This window comes from Manis javanica, chromosome 2, assembly GCF_040802235.1.
Source record: "Manis javanica isolate MJ-LG chromosome 2, MJ_LKY, whole genome shotgun sequence".
NCBI classification, from domain to species: Eukaryota; Metazoa; Chordata; class Mammalia; order Pholidota; family Manidae; genus Manis; species Manis javanica.
The window spans coordinates 161,217,994-161,241,374 of record NC_133157.1 but is presented as its reverse complement, the minus strand read 5'-3'; the positions used below and the strand labels follow the sequence as shown (position 1 = coordinate 161,241,374).

At 36.8% G+C, this 23,381-nt stretch overlaps 1 protein-coding gene and 1 long non-coding RNA gene across 20 annotated transcripts in view; both read left to right on the top strand.

Annotated features, from left to right (window-relative positions):
• The window catches only part of LOC140847940 (uncharacterized), a 43,161-nt gene extending 21,088 nt beyond the window's left edge, over positions 1-22,073 (top strand). Inside the window, exon 2 of the long non-coding RNA XR_012128256.1 lies at positions 1,749-22,073. This is a non-coding gene — a long non-coding RNA (uncharacterized lncRNA). The remainder of the gene's footprint in view (positions 1-1,748) is intronic.
• Positions 1-23,381, top strand: part of STAU2 (staufen double-stranded RNA binding protein 2) — a 369,184-nt gene that overhangs the window by 103,591 nt on the left and 242,212 nt on the right. The gene's annotated exons all lie outside the window — the stretch shown is intronic.

The following is a 23,381-nucleotide window of genomic DNA, read 5'->3' as shown; positions in this document are numbered from 1 at the left end:
TTCCATGGTCTGTTCGATTATTTCCTCCCCCAGTTTGGGGAAGTTTTCAGCAATTATTTCTTCAAAGACACTTTCTATCCCTTTTCCTCTTTCTTCCTCTTCTGGTATCCCTATAATACGAATGTTTTTCCTTTTGTATTGGTCACGTATTTCTCTTAGTGTTGTTTCATTCCTGGAGATCCTTTTATCTCTCTCTATGTCAGCTTCTATACGTTCCTGTTCTCTGGCTTCTATTCCTTCAATGGCCTCTTGCATCTTATCCATTCTGCTTATAAATCCTTCCAGGGATTGTTTCACTTCTGTGATCTCTTTCCTGACATCTGTGATCTCCTTCCGGACTTCATCCCACTGCTCTTGCATTTTTCTCTGCATCTCATCCCATTGCTCTTGCATTTTTTTCTGCATCTCTGTCAGCATGTTCATGTTTTTTATTTTGAATTCTTTTTCAGGAAGACTAGTTAGGTCTGTCTCCTTCTCAGGTGTTGACTCTGTGATCTTTGTCTGCCTGTGAGTTTTGTCTTTTCATGGTGATAGAGATAGTGTGCAGAGCTGGTACAAGTGACCGCTGGAAGAGCTTCCCTTCTTGTTGGTTTGTAGCCTTTTCCTGGGAGAATAGCGACCTCTAGTGGCTTGTGCTGGGCAGCTGTGCACAGACAGGGCTTCTGCTTCCTGCCCAGTTGCTTTGGGGTTTATCTCCGCTGTTGCTGTGGGCGTGGCCTGGCTGGGGCTGTTCCTCCAAAATGGTGGAGCCCCGTTGGAGGGGGAGCAGCCAGGAGACTATTTATCTCCGTAAGGGGCCTCTGTGCTCCCTGCTGCCCAGGGGGTTAGAGTGCCCAGAGATCCCCAGATTCCCTGCCTCTGGTCTAAGTGACCTGTCCTGCCCCTTTAAGATTTCCAAAAAGCACTCTCCAAACCAAAACGACAACAGCAACAATGAGAGAGGGAACAGAAAGAGAAAAAAAAAAAAGGAAAAATAAAGGAAAAAACAAGCGATTTTTTTTTTTTTTTTTTTTTTTTTTTTTTGTCCTCAGGTGCCGGTCCCAGGCACCCGCTCACTGGTCCTGCTGCCCTGTCTCCCTAGCACCAGGGTCCCTGTCCTTTCAAGGCTTCCAAAAAGCACCCACCCACCGGTCCCGCAGGGAAGGAACGCTCAATATTCTTTGTCCTCAGGCACTGGTCCCACGCACCCGCTCACCAGTCCCGCCGCCCTGCCTCCCTAGCACCGGGGTCCCTGTCCCTTCAAGGCTTCCAAAAAGCACTCGGCAAAAAGAGAGAAAAAAAAGGGGAAAAACGCGCGATTTCTTCCGTCCTCAGGTGCTGGTCTCAGGCACCCACCCACCGGTCCCACAGGGAAAAATGCGGGATATTCTTTGTCCTCCGGCGCCGTTCCCAGGCACCTCCTCACTGGTCCCGCCACCCTGCCTCCCCAGCAACGGGGGCCCGTCCCTCTAAGGCTTCCAAAAAGCTCTCGCCAAAAAAAAAAAAAAAAAAAAACCGCTCCGGTTTCTCTCCACCCGCCGGGAGCCGGGGGGAGGGGCGCTCGGGTCCCGCCGGGCTGGGGCTTGTATCTTACCCCCTTCACAAGGCGCTGGGTTCTTGCAGGTGTGGATGTGGTCTGGATGTTGTCCTGTGTCCTGTGGTCTCTATTTTAGGAAGATTTTTCTTTGTTATATTTTCATAGCTCTATGTGTTTTTGGGAGGAGATTTCCACTGCTCTACTCACGCCGCCATCCTGGCTCCGCCTCCAGGTCTTGCTTTTTTATCCTTTCTGTTACTCTGTTTCTTTTGATTGGTGCTTTCAGTCCATTTACATTTAGGGTGATTATCGATAGATATGTTCTTATTGCCTTTGCAGGCTTTGTATTCGTGTTTACCAAATGTTCAAGGGTAGCTTCTTTACTATCTTACTGTGTGACTCACTCACTTATTATGCTATTATAAACAGAGTCTGATGATTCTTTATTTCTCTCCCTTCTTTTTCTTCCTCCTGCACTCTTTATATGTTAGGTGTTTTATTCTGTACTCTTCTGTGTTTCCTTAGACTGCTTTTGTGAATAGCTGATTTTATTTTTTGCCTTTAGTTAGTATTTGGCTGGTCTGCTCTCTTTTTGTGATTTTATTTTCTCTGGTGAAGTCTATTTAGCCTTAGGAGCACTCCTGTCTCAGGCAGTCCCTTTAAAATACCCTGTAGAGGTGGTTTGTGGGAGGCAAATTTCCTCAACTTTTGCTAATCTGGAAATTGTTTAATTCCTCCTTCAAATTTAAATGATAACCTTGCTGGATACACCATTCTTCGTTCAAGACCCTTCTGTTTCATTGCATTAAATATATCATGCCATTCTCTTCTGGTGCTTAAGGTTTCTGTTGAGAGGTCTGATGATAGCCTAATGGGTTTTCCTTTGTAGGTTATCTTTTTTCTCTCTCTGGCTACCTTTAATACCCTGTTCTTGTCTTTGATCTTTGACATTTTAATTATTATATGTCTTGTGTCATCCTCCTTGGGTCCCTTGTGTTGGGAGATCCGTGGGCTTCCATGGTCTGAGAGATTATTTGCTTCCCCAGCTTGGGGAAGTTTTCAGCAATTATTTCTTCAAAGACATTTTCTATCTCTTTTTTCTCTCTTTTCTTCTTCTGGTATCCCTATAGGGCAAATATTGTTCTGTTTGGATTGGTCACACAGTTCTTTTAATATTCTTTCATTCCTAGATATCCTGTTATCTCTCTGCCTCAGCTTCTCTGTATTCCTGTTCCCTGATTTCTGTTCCATTAACAGCCTCTTGCACTTCATCCAGTCTGCTCTTATGTCCTTCCATTGATTGTTTCATTTCTGTTATCTCCCTCCAGACTTCATCCTTAGCTCTTGCATATGTCTCTGCAGGTCCATCAGTATGGTCATGAATTTTATTTTGAATTCTTTTTCAGGAAGATTGGTAATATGTATCTTGCCAGGCCCTCTCTCTGGCATTGTTTGATTGCTTTTGGACTGTACCAAGTTCTTCTGCCTTTTCATGGTGCGAGAAGTGATCACAGGCAAGTGGCACATGTATTAGCTGGGAGAACAAGTCCCTTCCTGCTTGCTGGTCGCCTTGCTCTTCTCTGCTTCCTGTGCTGGTTACCTGTACTTAGGGAGCTGTCTCTGGGTTAATTCCATGAGCTGTGGTGGGCAGGGCAGCCCTTGGTAAAGCCTAGAGCACTGTGGGGAGTGGGGAGGAGTTGCAGACCTGCTGGGTGTTTTCTTCTGTGAGTAAGGCATTCCTTTGTGTCTTTCGGACCTTGCGCCAGCTTTGTCTGCCTGTGCCGGTCAGCTGCGCTTAGGCAACATCCTCTGGGTCTTGCCTGATTAGCTGCATGCTGGGAGAAGACTGTGTGGTCATTGTGGGCGGGGGTGTTCCCTGGCTGGTCTGCAGCAGTGGAGGGTCAGCCAGTTTGCTTGCAGTGTTGGTTGGGGGTGGGGGAATGAATGGCAAGCTGCTTATTGCCGTGAGGAGCTTTGGAGTTGCTTTGCCATCCAGGGGGTTAGGGTGACTGATGTTTCTTAAGATTCCAGCCTGCTGGGCTGAGTGTGCAGGATGATTTTGTCCACCTGTTAAACCCTGTCTGTTTAAGACTTTTAAAGTGCCCACTTTTCTTTTGTTCCTGGGGAACTGGCTGTGGGGACCCACTAGAAGTCTCTGTCTCAGATTTTACTTTTGCATTTCTCTAATATCCAGTACACCATGCAACGTGTGTCTGTGCTCCTGGTGCAGATTACCAGGGCTGGTTAATTAGCAGTCCTGTCCTTTCACTCTCTCCCCACTCTGTTTCTTTTCCTCCCGCCGATGCGTTGGGGTTGAGGGGAGTGCTTGGGTCCTGCTGGGTCACAGCTTTGTATCTTGCCCTTTTTGTGAGATGCTGAGTTCTCGCAGATGTAGATGTAGCCTGGCTGTTGTACTGTATCTTCTGGTCACTCTTTTAGGAGTAGTTGTATTTGCTCTATTTTCAAAATATATGTGGTTTGGGGAGGAGATTTCCACTGCCTTACTCTCACTACCATATTGAGCGCTTCTCTGCTTAGCTATGCTTTTGTTCAATAAGTGTTATTGAATTGTTAGCCTTCATTATATTGCAGATTATATAGTCTACTTATACGTACAGACTGTGGAGTTGAAATGGTAGCTGTGTGGATTTGAGCAGGTTACCCAACCTTCTAATTCTCAGTAATGTCATCTGTACGTTGGCAAGAATAAATTGTGCTTCCACACAGTGTTATTTTCAGGATTAAGTATTAAATTCTGTGACCACACATGGTGAATTCCATTACTTCACCATTGTGTTTTTAGTTCCTTAAGAAGAATGTATCTGTACTGGGGACATTGTTATTTTGAGAGGTTTTTAAAAATTCACTTCTGCCCAATTAAAAAAAATCAGGCTATGATTCTGTTGTTTCTGAGTATATGCTTCATAGAAGAAATGACTGAATCTGTCATATAGATATGCATACCCTTGGCCTTTTGTTGGAATTTAGTTGATCCTACAATAATACTGCTGTTGCAGCCCAGAGAGTCATTTCTCCTTTGGCTAACTACTACGCACATCAGCAGTTACTAACTTTGGAGTTAAACGTGAGCCTCAAAATCTGTGCCATTTATGTAATACTAGTATTTTATGCACACACCTCTTCTCCAGTGATATAGTTTGATAGCTATCCAGTTTACCTTTGATCTTTCAACTTTCTTACTTTCATTACCGAGGGATGGCTAGTTTGTGTTTTCTTGCCACTGAGTTAGTATTCAGGTACTAATAACTTAAGTAAATAAAAACTTTCTGCAAGTCACACAAGTTTAATATTTTTCATATCCCCCTAAAACAAAAAGAAAAACAGATGTAAGCAAAGCCAATTCTTAAATAAAAAATGAGTTCAAAAAATTCTGGGTTGATGATCATCTTATTTGGCCACTTTTTTTTTGATGTAGATAGGATCCTTTTTTGAGTTCTTTATGCTCAAAGTTTAAACATTATTCTCCATAAAGATGAGTATAGGGAAAGCACCTATAGGATAGTTATTGTAATCTCCCTCTAGTATTACATAAATGGCACAGATTTTGAGGCTCACGTTTAACTCCAAAGTTAGTAGCACCAAAAGGATAGTTATTGTAATCTCCCTCTCCCCCAGTTAGAATTGCTTAGGAAAATGCAGCCATGACTTAAATGTGATAAATGTTTAATTTGTAGTTTTTTACAAGAAGTGATCTTTCTAGTCCTAAATTTGTTTTTGAAATTTCAACAATTTTTGTCTCTGATTAGGAGAAATAAACAGCATCCTCTATTTTTAAATATGAGAATAATTTTATTCATCTATTGTTCAAGTTCTGAAAACCAAGTGCAATAATTAGTTTTCTTCGTTTGTGTTTGAAGCAATGCTATGTCACAAATGTCTCTGTTTTATTTCAGTTGAGCAAAATATTGCTATAACTATGTTTATTTATGTTTTTAAAAAAATCTCAGCAAAATTACAGTTCACTTCATGAAAATCTTTTTAATGTGGCATGTGACTTATAGATGAATGGGCATTCTATTTTTAGAATTGTACAAAGAAAGTTTGTGCAGGTTGCTAGTCTTAGAAATTTGAAAAATTCTTAATATTTTTTCTTCATTTTGAAGATTTCCTTTATGGATTAAAAAATCATACTACCTACCAGGTATTTCTCCTTAATATTCAATCGCTTTTGAACTATTTTATTTAATTATTGATCTTTAGTAAAGAGCTTCTGAAATTTTTGATGTTAATTTGATTTAGAAAGAAAATAAGTATGATTTTTTCTTTTTTTTTTGTATGATTTTTAATGCACAATTTATATAACTGTTAATAATGAGACTTTATGTTATATGTTTATAGAAGTTTCTGCAATAATAGGATTTCTTGGAACTGGAATACTGAATCTAATAAATTCTTGGCAAGATTTTGGGCAAGCATCAAAATAGGCCATATTCCAAAGTTTGTTTTTATGTTGGTTACTAGAAACTTAGAATGTTATTTTCTTGTAGAAAGATTGTGGTAAGTGGTGGCAAAGTTCCCAAGATAGCACATGAAACTCATTTTTATTGTAGTGAAACTGTACCTTGTAAATAGTTTTAAGTTTGGTTTCCAAGGAACATTTACCCATGATGCCATGTGATAACAGGAGTGAGCCTCTTGCAGCTCTAATAGCAAGAGTAGAAAAGAAAGGAAGGTTACAGACACTATCAGGGGTGATGGAGAAAGACACATTCCCCCTGCACTGTTTAATTTCAAATTGTTTCTTTATAGAAGCAAGTTTAACAAGCTGATGGAAGGACCAGTACTTTAAGCGTTGGGTGTGTTTTAGAGAAGGCAATCCACATGGTCCCAATTTGGTTTTGTACAAGGGTACCAATTTCTCCATATCTTTGTGAACTTACTGTTTTCAGTTTTTGATTGATTGTTTTTGTTTTTTGATAATAGCTATCCTCGTGGGTGTGAAGTGGTCCCACCAGTTTTAACACCAACTCTCAGTTCCAGATTCCTGTCTGGTGACAATCTTTTTTCTCTGCTTCATTGACACTAAGAATGTATTTATCTAATAGGTGATTCATTCAGTGTGTCGGTGTCAGTCAGTCAGTAGTTCTTGAGAGCAGGATGCTGGTGAACATGAATATGAGTAAGACACTTCCCTTACTCTCGACAAGCTCATAGCTTGGTAGAGGAGGTACAGTTATAACTCAGGGTGATAAATGCCATATAGCAACTACCACAGACACCTCAGAAGTACATTAGAAGATTATTTTAACAAGAAGATCAGGAATAAGGCATACCATCTCCAAAACTATTCAGCATTTTCCTAGAGGTATTAGCTAATGTAGTTAAGAGGAGAGAGAGATTTAGAGGCATAAGATTTAGAAAACAAGTTAAACAGGGAAAGAAATTAGTGAGGTTACATGGTGTAAAATTAACATCGGGAATCAGTAGCCTTCAAGCATAAAAGGAATTATCAGGTAGGATATATAATGGTAGAGAAAACTGTACAATAATGACAAAGATAAAATATTGAGGAATAAGTTCCTAAAGAACTATGCAAAAGTGCACAGTGAAAACTACTGTTGAAAGACAAAAGGGTATACTACAACAAATGAAAAGACATTTTTTTGCTCTTGCACAGGATAACAACTTCATAAAAGCTAGTTAAAAAAATAAAAGTACAGAGAAAGAAAAAATGAAGATTAAGGCAGAAATGAATAAAGTAGAGAATAGAAAAACAGTAGATCTAATTAATAAGTCAAAACTCTGGTTTTTAAGTTAACAAAATAGATAAACCCCTAGTTAACTATCAAGGGTAAAAAAAGAAGGCAAAATTTTCAAAATAAGAAATGACAAAGAGGAAATGACCATTGGAACAGAGAAAAATTTCAACAAACTACAAGAGATTACTTTGCAGACCTCTGTGCAAGTATACTGAAACCTAGATGGTAGAGATAATTTCCTAGGGAAATGCTGTTTAACAAAATTGGCTCATTACAGAAAGAAAGTTTAAATACTTTAGTATCCCTTGGGAAAAAATAGATAATAAATCCACAAAAAAGCACTGGGCCCACATGGTTTCACAGAATTCTGTCTACCAAATTAAAAAAGACTAGATAGTCTTAATGTTATTATAGACCAGACAGAGAAAGAGACAGGGGAATTTCCAAAGTTTACTATATGTAAGTTTAGGAGTCAAGCTGAAAAAAAAAAGAAAAAGGGATTTCCAAATTCCCTTTACAAAACAAGTATAATATTGATAACTAAACCTGGTAAAGACTACAGAAAACAAAATGGAAATCTTATACCAAATATATAAGAAAAAATAAAGCATTGGCAAATAGAATCTAACACCAAATTAATAATAATATATAACTTTTAGAAAAGCTTCTTGAACTTGAATTTAATTAATGCTTTCATTTTTCTTGATATAAATGTTGAAGGCTATGAATTTTCCTCTGATCATTGCTTTAAATGTGTCATATAGATTCTGGTGTATGTTTTCATTATAATTATTGTTAGTAATTCTCTAATGTCATTTTTATGTTCCCATTCTTCTAAAAGCTGTTCAATAAAGTTTTAATTTTCAAGTAGAAGGGCCTTTTTCTTTTAAAAAATTTGTCACCAATTTCTGGTTTATTTATTGTGATCCAAGACTTTTTCTTTTTTTGGTAATATTTCTAGTTTGTGGCACTTACTCATGCTTTCTTTGAGATTCAATATGGAATCACTGTGAATATTGCATATGCACTTGAGAAGAAGTATTAAAGACATGAAGTCGGGATATATATCTATATACATATCTGTGTGTATGTATGTATGTGTGTGTCTATAATCTTTTATAAGATTTTGTTGCTCATGTTTTCTATATATTTATTTTTTTTCATCTGGCTGGTACCAAGAGTGATATGTTAAAATATCTTAGTGTTTCTGATCTTCTCTCTGTATCTCCTTGAATTTTCTTTAGTTTTTGCTTCATAAGGTGGTTGCTGTATCCTTTAGAACATAGATATTTATAACTATATATGATTTGAGAATTGCAGATTTTAGCATGTTGTATAATTTTATATTGATATTAATGCATTTTAGTTGGAATTCTGCTTTGACATCATGGTAACAATCCATCACTTTTCTTTTTGTTTCCATTAACCTAGTGTATACCTTTGTTTTGTTTTTAGCTTTTCTCTGCTTTTGGTGTGTTTTTGTATATAGTTTTGTATATAGTTAGGTCTTGCTTTGTGAGACAAATTAAGAATCTTTTTCTTTTAAGCCTAACACATATGTGACTTGAGAAAAAACAAAGTCAGATTTGTCATTTTTAGCTTGATTTGGGATCAGTTATAGCATGTACTGTTGTACCATAAATTATATGAGCTAAGTCTGCTGCTCCAAAAGTTTTGGGGAAAATATATATGAAGTGCATGATAAGATAAAAGCATTTTATAAAACAAATATTGTATCAACATCAAGGTATTGAGCTGAACAATATTTTAATTTTTTCTACCCTTTCCAAATATATCAAGTTAAAGAAGGTGCTGCTAAAGTGAAAGAAGAATGGATGTAATTAAATCATTTGATAAGTCTTAATACATATACCTTGTTGGACTACTTACTAGAAATTGAGAAATTGAGTAATTGTAATAAAAATGTTAACATATCCTATTGCAAGTCAGGTAGTTTCTAATTCTTGCTTTCAACAAACTGCAAGAGGACCTAATCAAATTGTCAGTTGTCACACCATTAAGAGTAATTTCTGATAGTAGATCACAATATAACTTGTGACAAGAAAAATATTTTTGCTACAACAAAACTTGGGTGATTTACTTCTTAATATGATTAATAGTGCCCAGTGATTATACCTAGAAAATTGTGAAATAAAGGTAAAATTGAGAACCTATCATTTTAGCAGTAAAGAATATTCTTTCTTTTATACAACATACATTAAAAAAACAAGTCCTATCCATCTCACCGAGAAGGCTTTACTTAAAAAGATTATTTATCTAAATTTGTAATATTTATGTTGTTTCATTAATTTCCTGCTAATAATAATTGCAGCAGTGGGTTATTCTCCCAGTTTCTAAAAACATACATGTTTGTGGCCACAGAAAATACAAACTTCTAAAAATTTTAGTTAATACCAGCATTTTTGATACATGGAATTATGCTAGAATGAATCATAAAAGACTTTCAGGTATAAAATATAACATTAGGATAAAATTCTATGGAGAGAGTAGAAAAAAATACAAGTTCACAAAGAAAAAAATGATGTAAAACTCCTGATATATTTGACAGTTCACAAATTTTTTGAAGTAGTTGAGGTAGATACCAACTTGTTATACTATTTAGATTCCTTTGGATACATTTAACAGCGACATAGCACTTTTATATGAAAACATCAGTATTTTCAGTAAGCCTGCAATGATATCCTCTCCAAGTGTTTAAGCTTCTAATGAAAATTTTGGATGCTAATTAAATTTAAGATATAATTCAAAATGTGAAATAGCATACATACTTTTCAAAATTACTTAATGGGGTATGAGTATTAAGTTTGAAGACCTTGCCGTAGACTTACTTGAAGAGAAGCTGAATTAGTGGTAGCCACTGCAGAATGCACTGAAGTAGTGTATATTTTTTACCTATTAGACATACAGGCAAATGTGGTAGTTTGATGAAAATGGCTTGATAAGTTTAAAAAGTCTTGAATGTAAATGTAGCAATCATAGTTAATCTTTTGATATCAGTCACACCCAAAGTGAAATCTTATTTTCCTTCTATGGTATTTAATATAATTCCTGCAATTATAAAATAAAATTATATTAATCTTCAGTATTTCTCATATAGTACAGGTAGAAACAATTTATTTTGAACCATTAGAGGGCAGCATGAATTTATTTTTGGAATTAGCTTTCACAAACATTGAATGTTTTGATTCACAGGGTTAATGTAAGCATTTAAATACACTATGAAAAACTTCCATTTGGAAAATTTGTAATATTAGAAAAAATGTGATGGCAGTAGAAAATTAGGCATTTTTTTCCTTCTCTCACCTCCTTTGCCCCGAAGCACATTAGAGTTTTTTCTTTTAATATTAAGGTATCATTGATATACACTCTTATGAAGGTTTCACATGAAAAACATTGTGGTTACTACATTAACCTATATTAAGTTCCCCCCATACCCCATTGCAGTCACTGTCCATCAGTGTAGTAAGATGCCACACAGTTACTGCTTGTCTTCTCTGTGCTACACTGTCTTCCGTTTGAGCATCCCCCACATCACATGTACCAATCATAATACCCCTCAGTCCCCTTCTCCCTACCTCTCCCCTCCCCCTCCCCCAAACCTCCCCTTTTGTAACCACTAGTCCCTTCTTGGAGTCTGTGAGTCTGCTGCTGTTTTGTTCCTTCAGTTTTGCTTCATTGTTACACTGCACAAATGAGGGAAATCATTTGGTACTTGTCTTTGCCTGGCTTCTTTCACTGAGCATAATACCCTCTAGCTCCATCCAACTTGTTACAAATGGTAGGATTTGTTTTCTTATGGCTGAATAGTATTCTATTGTATATATGTACCACATCTTCTTTATCCATTCATCTATTGATGAACACTTAGGTTGCTTCCATTTCTTGGCTATTGTAAAAAGTGCTCGATAAACATAGGGGTGCATATGTCTTTTTCAAACTGGGCTGCTGCATTCTTAGGGTAAAATCCTAGGAGTGAAATTCCTGGGTCAAATGGTATTTCTATTCTGAGTTTTTTGAGGAACCTCCCTATTGCTTTCCACAATGGTTGAACTAATTTACATTCCCACCAGCAGTGTAGCAGGGTTCCCCTTTCATCATCCTCTCCAGCATTTGTTGTTCCTAGTCTTTTCAATGTTGGTGATCCTAACTGGTGTGTAGTAATATCTCATTGTGGTTGTAATTTGCATTTCCCTGAAATTAGTGATATTGAGCATCTTTTCATGTGCCTGTTGGCCATTGGAATTTCTTCCTTGGATAATTGTCTGTTCATATCCTCTGTCCATTTTTTAATCAGGTTATTTGCTTTTTGGGTGTTGAGGCATGTGAGTTGTTTATATATTTGTTACATTAACCTGTTGATGGATATGTCATTTACAAATACATTCTTCTACACTGTGTCCCACTTGTTCATTTTTTTGCTTTCATTTCCCTTGTCCAGGGAGATAATGTTCATGAAGGACTTGCTCATATTTATGTTCAAGATATTTTTGCCTATGTTTTCTTCTAAGAGTCTTATGGTTTCATGACTTACATTCAGGTCTTGGATCCATTTTGAGTTTACTTTTGTGTATGGAGTTTGACAATAATCCAGTTTCATTCTCTTTCCTGTAGCTGTCTCGTTTTGCCAACACCAGTTGTTGAAGAGGCTGTCATTTCTCCATTGTATATTCATGGCTCCTTTATCATATATTAATTGACCATATATGCTTGGGTTTATATCTGGACTCTCTATTCTGTTCCATTGATCTGTGGGTCTGTTCTTGTGCATACCAAATTGTCTTGATTACTGTGGCTTTGTAGTAGAGCTTGAAGTCAGGGAGTGCAATCCTCCTAGCTTTATTCTTCCTTCTTAGGATTGCTTTGACTATTCATTGTCTTTTGTGGTTCCATATAAATAACTATTTGCTCTAGTTCACTAAGGAATGCTGTTGGTATTTTGATAGGGATTGCATTGAATCTGTATATTGCTTTCGGCAGGATGGCCATTTGACAATATTCAGTCTTCCTGTCCATGAGCACGGGGTGCATTTACATTTATTGGTATCTTCTTTAATTTCTGTTAAGAGTATCTTGGAGTTTTCAGTGTATAGGTCTTTCACTTCCTTGGTTAGGTTTATTCCTCGGTATTTTTACTCTTTTTTATGTACTTGTGAATGTAATTGTTTTCCTGATTTCTCTTTCTGCTAGTTCATAATTAGAATACAGGAATGCAACAGATTTCTGAATATCAATTTTGCATCCTGCAACTGAAATTCAGTTATTCTAGTAGTTTTTGGGTGCATTCCTAAGGTTTTCTGTGTACAATATCATGTCATCTGCAAACAGTGACAGTTTAACTTCTTCCTTACCAGTCTGGATGCCTTTTATTTCTTTGTGTTGTTTGATTTCTCTGGCGAGGACTTGCAGAACTATGTTGAATAAAGTGGAGAGAGTGGGCATCCTTGTCTTGTTCCCGATCTTAAAGGAAAGGCTTTCAGCTTCTTGCTGTTAAGTATGCTGTTGGCTGTGGGTTTATCATATACGGTGTTTTTATGTTGAGGTACTTACTCTCTATACCCATTTTGTTGATAGTTTTTATCATGAATCGATGTTGAATTTTGTTGAATGCTTTTTTAGCATCTATAGAGATGATCATGTGTTTGTCCTTTTTTTTTTTTGATGTGGTATGTGGTATTGATGGATTTTTGAGTATTGTACCATGCTTGTATCCCTGGAATAAATCCTGTTTGATCATGGTGTATGATCCTCTTGATGTATTTTTGAATTCGGTTTGCTAATACTGTGTTGAGTATTTTTGCATCTATGTTCATCAGGAATACTGGTCTGTGGTTTTCTTTTTTTCATGGTGTCTTTGCCTGGTTTTGGTATTAGAATGATGCTGTCTTCATAGAATGAGTTTGGAGGTATTCCCTCCTCTTATTTTTGGAAAACTTTAACAAGGATGGATATTAGATGAGGTACTTGTCCACCTTCACTAAATGTTTGAAAAAATTCAGTGGTGAAGCCATCTGGTTTGGGGTTTTGTTATTAGGTGGTTTTTTGATTACCAATTCAATTTTGTTGCTAATAATCAGTCTGTTCAGATTTTCTGTTTCTTCCTGGGTCAGCCTTGGAAGGTTTTATTTTTCTAGAAAGATGTCCATTTCTTCTAGGTGATTCAGTTTGTTTGCATACAATTTTTCATAGTGTTCTCTAATAATTCTTCATATTTCTGTGGTGTCTTTTGTGGTTTTTCCCTTCTCATTTCTGATTCTGTTTATGTGTGTAGACTCTTTTTTTCTTGATAAGTCTGTCTAGTGGTTGATTTACTTTGTTTATTTTCTCAAACTAACTCCTGCTTTCATTGAGTCTTTCTTTTGTTTTATTCTTTTCAATTTTATTTACTTCTGCTCTAATCTTTATTATGTCCCTCCTTCTACTGACTTTGGGCCTCATTTGTTCTTCTTTTTCTAGTTTCATTAATTGTGAGTTTAGACTGTTCATATGGGGTTGTTCTTCTTTCCTGAGGTAGGCCTGTATTGCAATACACTTCCCTTTTAGCATGGCCTTCACTGCGTCCCACAGATTTTGATGTGTTGAGTTATTGTTGTCATTTGTCTCCATATATTGCTTGATCTCTGTTTTCATTTGGTCATTGATCCATTGATTGTTTAGGAGCATGTTGTTAAGCCTCCATGTGTTTGGGAGCCTTTTTACTTTCTTTGTACAATTTATTTCTAGTTTTATACCTTTGTGGTCTGAAAAGTTGGTTGGTAGAATTTCAATCTTTTTGAGTTTACTGAGGCTCTTTTTGTGGCCTAGTATGTGGTCTTTTCTGGAGAATGTTCCATGTGCACTTGAGAAGAATGTGTATCCTGTTGCTTTTGGATGTAGAGTTCTGTAGATGTCTATTAGGTCCATCTGTTCTAGTGTGTTGTTTGGTGCCTCTGTGTCCTTACTTATTTTCTGTCCAGTGGATCTATCCTTTGGAGTGAGTGGTGTGTTGAAGTCTCCTAAAATGAATGCATTGCTTTCTATTTCCCCCTTTAATTCTGTTAATATTTGTTTCACATATGTTTGTCCTCCTGTGTTGGGTGCATAGATGTTTATAATGGTTATATCCTCTTGTTGGACTGACCCCTTTTAATATCTGTCTTTATCTCTTGTGACTTTCTTTGTTTTGAAATCTAGTTTGTGTGATACAAGTACTGCAGCTCCTGCTTTTTTCTCCCTATTTAGCTGCATGAAACATATTTTTCCATCCCTTCACTTTTAGTCTGTGTATGTCTTTGGGTTTGAAGTGAGTCTCTTGTAGGCAGCATATAGATGGGTCTTGTTTTTTTATCCATTCAGTGACTCTATGTCTTTTGATTGGTGCATTCAGACCATTTACATTTATGGTGATTCTCAATAAGTATGTGCTTATTGCCATTGCAGGCTTCAGATTCTTGGTTACTAAAGGTTCAAGGGTAACTGCCTTACTATCAAATAGTCTAATTTTATCTCTTAATATACTATTACAAACACAATCTAGGGGTCCTTTTTTTTTTCATCCTCTTCCTCCTCCATTCTTTATATATTAGGTATCATATTCTATACTCTTTGTTTATCCCTTGACTGACTTTAAGGGTGGTTGTTTTGATTTTGCATCTCTTTAGAAATTAATTGGTCTACTTTCTTTACTATGGTTTTATTTCTTCTGGGGACAGCTATTTAGCCTTAGGAAAAGTTCCATCTGTAGCAGTTCCACTAAATACACTGTAGAGACATTTTGTGGGAGGTTAATTCTCTCAGCTTTTACTTACCTGGAAATTGTATAATCCCTTCAAACTTAAATCTTTATATTGCTGGGTTGAGTATTCTTGGTTTGAGGCCCTTCTGCTTCATTGCATTAAATACATCATGCCACTCCCTTCTGGCCTGTAAGGTTTCTGTTGAGAAGTCTGAAGGTAGTCTGATGGTTTTCCTTTTTAAGTGATCTTTTTTCTCTCCCTGGCTGCTTTTGATAGTATGTCCTTATCCTTGATCTTTGTCATTTTAATTATTATATGTCTTGGTGTTGTCTTCCTTGGGTCCCTGGTGTTGGGAGATCTCTGCACCTCCATGGCCTGAGAGATTATCTTCTTCCCCAGACTGGGGAAATTTTCAGCAATTTCCTCCTCAACCATAGTTTCTATCCTTTTTTCTCTCTCTTCTTCTGGTACCCCCTAGAAGGCAAATATTGTTCCATTTTGATTGGTCACAACAGTTTTCTCTATTCTTTCATTCCTAGAAATCCTTTTTTCTCTCTGTACCTCAACTTCTTTGTATTCCTGTTGTCTAATTTGATTTCATTTACTGTCTCCTCTATCTCATCTAATCTGTTTTTAAATCCTGCCGTTGTATGTTTCATTTCAGATACTGCATTCTTGAACGTTTTAGTCTCATTCCTGAATTCCTCCCTGAGTTCTTGAATATTTTTCTGTACCTCCATGAGCATTTTTATGAATTTTATTTTGAAATTTCTTTCGTGAAGTTTGATGAGTTCAATTTCACTAGGCCCTCTTTCTAGTGTTTGTGGAATTTTGCTTTGAACCAGATTCCTTTGATGTTTCATATTTGTATTTAGCACCCTCTGGTGTTCAGAATCTCTTCTTTCTGGAGCTGCTCATCCCCTGGAGTGATGGCCGGGGTGCAGGGGAGTGGTGCTGGTGCCTGTCGGGAGGAAAGGAGTCTTTCTTGCTTTTTGGCTGCAGTGCCTGTGTCCACTGCCAGGGCCAGTGTGCCGAGCATGCAGGGAGAAGCCTCTGTGATTGGCACTTGTAGCTGCTGTAGGCAGGGCTGCCCTCTGGCTCTCCTGGTGCAATGGTGGGGTCAGCCAGTTTTCAAGCTGCTGCCAGCCAGGAGGAAGGCGCAGAAGGCTGCGTATCACCGTGGGGTCTTTGGAGCTGCATAGCCAGCCAGGCGGATGGTGGGCCTGAAATTCCTGAAAGTTCTCAACTTGCTGGGCTGAGTGCGCCCAGAGAATTTTGTCTGCCTGTCCTTTCTCCTGAGCAGCAAGATCTGTACAGTCCTTGCCCTTCAGCAGCCCTCTTGCTGTTAGGAAGTCTGTCATACTGCATTCCTTTCTTATGTCCCAGAGTGGCGAGATATGAATCTGTGTTTTCCACAAATGGCTGGAATCTCAGTCTCTCCAAGTATTCTGCCTGTCTTAGCTTTCCAGCTCCTCTAATCTCCAGAGCACCATGTAATGTAGGTTTGCGCTGCCAGAGCAGATCTCCAGGGTTGGTGTTCATCCGTCTTAGTCCTCCACCCCCTCTAATCTCCAGAGCACCATGTAATGTAGGTTTGCGCTGCCAGAGCAGATCTCCAGGGTTGGTGTTCATCCGTCTTAGTCCTCCACCCCTTCCCTGCTCCATTTCTCTTCCTCCAATGGGAGAAAGGCTTGGGTGTCTCTGGATCATGGCTTTGGTATGTTACCCTTCTCCTTGAGATCTGCTGTTTTCATCAGGTGTAGCCAGTCTGTCACAGCCTTCTTTCCTGTTCTTCCTTCAGGATATGAAGTGTTTTTTATATTTTCATATTGTATGTGATTTGAGGAGGAGGTTTCTGTCTCACCTCTCATGCTGCCATCTTTAATCCCTGAATATGGCATGCTTTTATTCTTGTTATTCACCAAAGGCCTGTTTTGTCTGAATAGTAGTCCTGTCTCCAGTGAGTTCTCTCTGTGTTCCTGATGGATTTGCTTTAGAGCTTGAGCTTTTCAAGGTGGCTGTTTCTCTTCCATGTGGCTGTTTCTGCAGAGCCTTCAGGGCTTCAGAGTGCTTCTGCCTTCACATATAGAGCAGCTAGGCTGGTCTTCACACATTAGAGTTCTTATAAATTTTGGAAAGTTCAGATATTTGATTCTAAACTTTATGATTTCCTTGATTTTCAGCTGGAGATGTACCTAAGTCAATATTATAAGGTGCTCCATGAAATATGGGATTAGAAGACAAAGTTGGGAAATCCTGCATACTGTATCCCACTTAAAGATTTCTTTAAGATTCTTGTAAGTGTTATGTAGAAAACTGAGTGGTTGCCAACTCTGGCTGATCATCAGGGTCTCCTAGAAAGCTTCAGCAAGCCTGATGCCAGGCTCTATCTACACTAATCGAAATCAGAATTTTTGATTGGGGAATCTCAACAGCAGTGTTTTAAAATGTTCCCCTGATAATTTCTAATTCCAGCCTTTGTAATATAACCCAAACACACATTATTCTATTAACATCAAGGATTTATTTATGATATGCTAGTTTAGGTAGTCATAGAACTTTTGAGAGAGTTAAAGTAGAAGATAAAAATTACAGTTAACCACATTTAGAGAATCAGTTGTTCTAGAGAGCCAAGCTTTCCAAATTGTTGAGGATTTACATCTATTTAAAAATTAAAACTTTTCTCATTTCAGTAATTGTGGACAGAAATTTTTATAAGTTATATATGCATTTTCATATAAAAGCCATAAATATGAACGTAATCTTTTATGTCAACTCATTGTTAACCTTATAAATGACAAGCATTATTATAAGCCTTACAGGATATTTACATGGTTTATCCTTATGCCAGGTAATCCTAGATATCAGAGTACCAATCTGTTTTTTTTTACTTTCTAAGTCATTCCCTTTGGCAGTTAAATTGTCATCTTATTTCTTGCTGCATGTCAGTGGACCTTTGGGTCCTTTGTATGGCAATGCTCATCCCCACCCTCTAATCCTTTAAACTGCTATTATCTTGCAAACTGTTACTGTAGTTAGAGTTGGGGACAAAGTAAGAGTAACAAGGCTTTGAATTCGGCTCCAAGGGGCTTCTATAGGTGTGAAGTGCATGAGTTTTATTTGGTTAATGGATTTTTTGACTTTAAATTAATTTTTCTCTTCATGTATTTTGAATTTCTCCTGCATTTTAGTTTAATGAAGTTTTCAGATAGCTGAATACAGACAGTTAACTGAATACAGGTTTAGTGAATCCTAACATTACTGTGTGAAGTAGAAGTAGAAAGTGCCCTGCCTTTGACAGTATTTAAGTGGAGGAAGTGTTATCATCTGCCAGATATATTGAGAGGTTCCTTCTTTGGCTTGGCGTAGATGAATGATTTTTAAAACACTTTTGACTAACCTGTGATAAGGTATATTTTTAATTGTAAGACTGAGTAAATACATATACATATGCATATATACATATATAACCAAAATAGAAGATTTATGAAGCAGTAGTATCTGTAATGTGTATTGTATTCTCATATTTTTATTTTGTTCTAGTAAAAATACTAGTTGGAATTTGGTGAATTTACTTCATGACCTATTAATGGGTCATCATTTTTACTTTGAAAAACACTAATTTGGATGACTTCTAAGGTTCTTTCCAACACTAAGATTCTATGTTGCTATGAACCTCTATTCTCATAGAACATTAAAGTTCATCATAGAATACCTGGGAACCAAGTTAAATGAGGATTTCATTTAACCAAGTATTAGGAATTCCCCCCATGACATCTGATGTCCAGTTACCTCAGAGGTGGTATCAGTTACTCAAAAAAGTATAGTATCTCCAAATAAAACCTGTGGTTTAGTTAATACTGTTGTACCAATATTCAGTTTTTAGTTTTAGCCAATGTACAGTACTAATGTAAGATGCTAACTTTAAGAAACATTAGGTGAAGGTATGTAGGTATTCTCTCCACAGTCTTTATACCTTTATATATATATATATATATATACACACACACACACACACACACATAATATCATTTCAAAATTGAACTACAGAAGAACATCTTTGGAAATATCCTCTCAAAAATGATATCCAAAACCCTAGAGTTTTTGTTTGGAAGTTTTTATTATGATGCAGGCATACCTCATTTTATTATACTTCACTTTATTGTATTTTGCAGGCTGTAAGTTTTTAACAGATTGAAGGTTTGTGGCAACGTTGCATTGAGCAAGTCTCTAAGTACCATTTTTCCAACAACATTTTGCTCATTTCGTGTCTGTCACATTTTGATAATTCCTACAATATTTCTAACTTTTTTGTTATTACTGTATTGATTATGTTGATCTGTGATCAGTGATCTTTGATGTTACTATTGTAATTGTTTTGGGGGTGCACAAACCACACCCATATAAGATGGAGAGCTTATTCGGTAAATACTATGTGTGTTCGGACTATTCCACCTATCCACTGTGCCCTAATCCCTCTCCCTGTCCTTGGGTCTCTCTATTTCAATATTGAAATCAGGCCATCTAAAAACCCTGCAATGGTCTCTTACGTGTTCAAGGGAAAGGAAAAAGTTGTACATCTCTCACTTTAAATCAAAAGCTAGAAATGATTAAGCTTAGTGAGGAAGGCATGTTGAAAGGCAAGACAGACCAGAAGCTAGGCTTATTGTGCCAACCACTTAGTCAAGTTGTGAATTCAATGGAACAGTTCTTGAAGGAAATTAGCAGTGTTAACTCCAGTAAAGACACGAATGTTAAGAAAGCAAAACATCCTTATTGCTGATATGGAGGAAGTTTTAGTGGTCTGTATGGAAGGTCAAACCAGCCACAGCATTTCCTTAAGCCAAAGTCTAATCCAGAGAAGGGTCCTCTCTTTATTCTATGAAGGCTGAGAGAGGTGAGGAAGCTGCAAAAGAAAGTTTGAAGCTAGGGTTAGTTCATGAGGCTCAAGGAAAGAAGCCATATCCATAACTTCAAAAGTTAAGGTGAAGCAGCAAGTGCTGAAGGAGAAGCTGCAGCAAGTTATCCAGAAGATCCAGCTAAGATCATTAATATGGTGGTTGCAGTAAATAAAGGATTTTTAGTGTAGAGGAAACAGCCTTCTATTGGAAGAAGATGCCATCTAGGACATTCAAAGCTTCAGAGAACAAGCTGACTCTCTTGTTAGGGGCTAATGCAGCTGGTCACTTTAAGTTGAAGCCAATACCCCTTTACCATTCTGAAAATCCTAGGGTCTTTAAGAAAAATGTTAAATTTATTCTACCTGTACTTTAGAAAAGACACAACAACAAAGCCTGATAACAGATCTGTTTACAACATGGTTTGCTGAATATTTGTAACCCACTCTTGAGCCCTATTGGTCAGAAAAAAACGTTCCTTTCAAAATATTACTGCTCATTGACAATGTACCTGGTCACCCATGAGGTCTGATGAAGATGTACAATGAGATTAATGTTTGCATGCCTGATATAATATCCATTCTTCAGTCTACGAGTCAAAGAGTCATTTCAACTTTCAAGTCTTATTATTGAATAACCACATTTTGTAAGGCTATAGATGCTGTAGAGAGTGATTCCTCTAATGGATCTGGACAAAGGCAATTGTAAGCCTTCTGGAAAGGATTCACCATTCTGTATGCCATTAAGAACATTTGTGATTCATAGGAAAAGGTCACAATATCAGCGATTTGGGAGAAGTTGATTCCAACCCTGATGGATGAGAACTAGAATTAGAAGTGGGGCCTGGAAATGTGACTGAATTGCTGAAATCTCATGATAAAACTTGAATGGAGGAGGAGTTGCTTGTGCATGAACAAAGAAAGTGGTTTCTTGAGATAGAATCTACTTCTGTTGAAGATGTTTTAAAGACTGTTGAAATGACAACAAAGGATTTAGAACATAACATACTTAGTTGATAAAGTGGTGGCTAGGTTTGAAAGGATGACTACAATTTTGTAAGAAGTTCTACTGTGGGTAAAATGCTATCAAACAGCCTTGCGTGCTACAGAGAAATAATTCACAAAAGGAAGAGTCCATTGATGAGGCAAACTTCATTGTTGTCTTATTTTAAGATAATGCCACAGTCTCTACAGCCTTCAGCAACCATCACCCTCACTAGTCATCAGCCATCAACATGGAGGCAAGACCTTCCACCTGCAAATAGATTATAAATTGCTGAAATCTCATGATGGTTAGCATTTTGTAGCAATAAAGTATTTTAAAAATAAGGTATGTATATATTTAAATAAGGTGTATATATACATATATCTTAGTAATATATATTATTGCACACTTTAATAGACTACAGTATAGTGTAAACATATACACTGGGAAGCCAAAAAGTTTGACTCCCTTTTTTGTGGTTATTTGCTTTATAATCGTGGTGTGAAACTGAACCCCTAGTATCTCTGAGATATGCCTGTGTATAAAGTTGCTTCTGCTTTTGAGGAATGCTTGTCCCATTCAGGGAGTGATAATAATAGTAAAAGATATGGTGATAGTCTGCCATCTGTAGAACACTACCAGTTTCTGTTACATACAAATGATAATTCTCTAATGATATTTTATTTGCATTTTACCTCTAAGGAAACTGAGATTCCAGTTTAATTTGCCCAAGGTCATGCACATAGTAAGTTAGAGAATTGCAACTTAAATCTGTTTCTGCCTGACTCAAACCCTTTCATAAAGTGCTTTTTTTTACAGGATATTTTGGATACTGTGAAGTAAAATCATCAAGGTCTTATTTCAAAATTCACTTTTTAAGGGTAAAAATCACCATGAAATAGTCATTCAAGAAAATTTATATTAGAAATGGTAATCATATAGCTTGTAAATTTTCTGTTTTCCATCTGTGTAATCTTGTCATCTCAAGAATGTTATGTAATATAGATGGGATCATAAAGTATATGACTTTCTGAGATGGGCTTTTACTCAGCCTAATGCCTTTTAGACTGTCCAAGTTTTTGTGTGTATCAATAGTTCCTTTCTATTGCTAATTTGTATTCTATGGTGTGGCTGTATGACAGTTTGTTTAATTATTTGTTGAGGTACCTTTTCGTTGTCTCCAGTTTTTAGCTATTACAAATAAAGCTGCTATGAATACTTATTTATGGTTTTTGTGTGGATGTAAATTTTCATTTCGCCATGATAAATGCCTGAAATGTGATAGCTGGGTTCTATATTCTATAGTAAACGAATATTTAGTTTTCTAGGAAACTTTTCCAGAGTGGCTGAACCATTTTGCACCACAACCAGAAACATACATATGAGAAATCCAGTTTCTCCTCATCCTCACCAGCATTTGTTGTAACTATTTTAAATTTTAGTCATTCTGATGGTGATATATCATCATGGTCTTGGTTTATATATCTCTAAAGGCTGAAGATGTTGAACATCTTTTCCATTTTTTTGCCATCCATATATCTTCTTTGATGAAATGTCTCTGCATGTCCTTTGCCCATTTCTGTTAGATTTTTTTTTTTACTATTATTGACAATTGAGTTTCTAATATATTCTAGATACGATTTTTTCTTAGGTATGTGGTTAGAAAACCTTTTATTCCTGTTTATAGTTTGTCTTTCATCCTCTTAAGAGGGTCTTTTATAGAATAGATATTTTTTATTTTTATGAAGTCCATCCAGTTCATCAATTTTTAAACTTTTTGAGCATGCTTTCGATGTCATATCTAAAACTTCCTCACTAAGCCTTAGGTCTCCAAGGATTTTCTTCTAGAAGTTTTATAGTATTGTGTTTTACATTTAAATTCATGATCTATCTTGAGTTATTTTTTTAATTAGCTGTAATGTTTAGGTCAGATTTCTTTTCCCCCTGTCAGTATATACCTGTTGCAGTACCATTTGTTGGATAGAATCCTTCCTCTATTAAATTGCTTTTGGACCTTTGTGAAAAAACAGTTGGTCCTAATGTCTGTATCTGGGTTCTCTAGTATATTCTCTTGACTTCTGTATCTTTGCCAGTAACTCACAGTCTGGATTACTGTAGTTATGTAATAGGTGTTAAAAGAACATAGAGTGGTTCCTCTCACTTTGTTCTTTTTCATTTCTTTTTTCATCAAAGTACAGTTGATATACAATTTTATATTGGTTTCAAGTATGCAACACAGTAGTTCAGAAGTTACCCATATTGTTAGATCCTCATCCCCACTATTGCTGTTACTATCTTGTCAACGTAGGAAAGTGTTAGAGAATCATTAGCTATATTCTCCATGTTGTACTGCCATCCTGTAACCAACATATTATTGATTGAGAATTTTTGTCCCCTTTTATCCCTCTCAACCTTTCTACCCACCCACCCCAACCCCTACCCCATGGTTTCCACCAGTCACTTCTCAATGTCTATGAGTCTACTGCTATTTTGTTATTTTGTTTTGTTTTATTCTTATATTCCACAAATA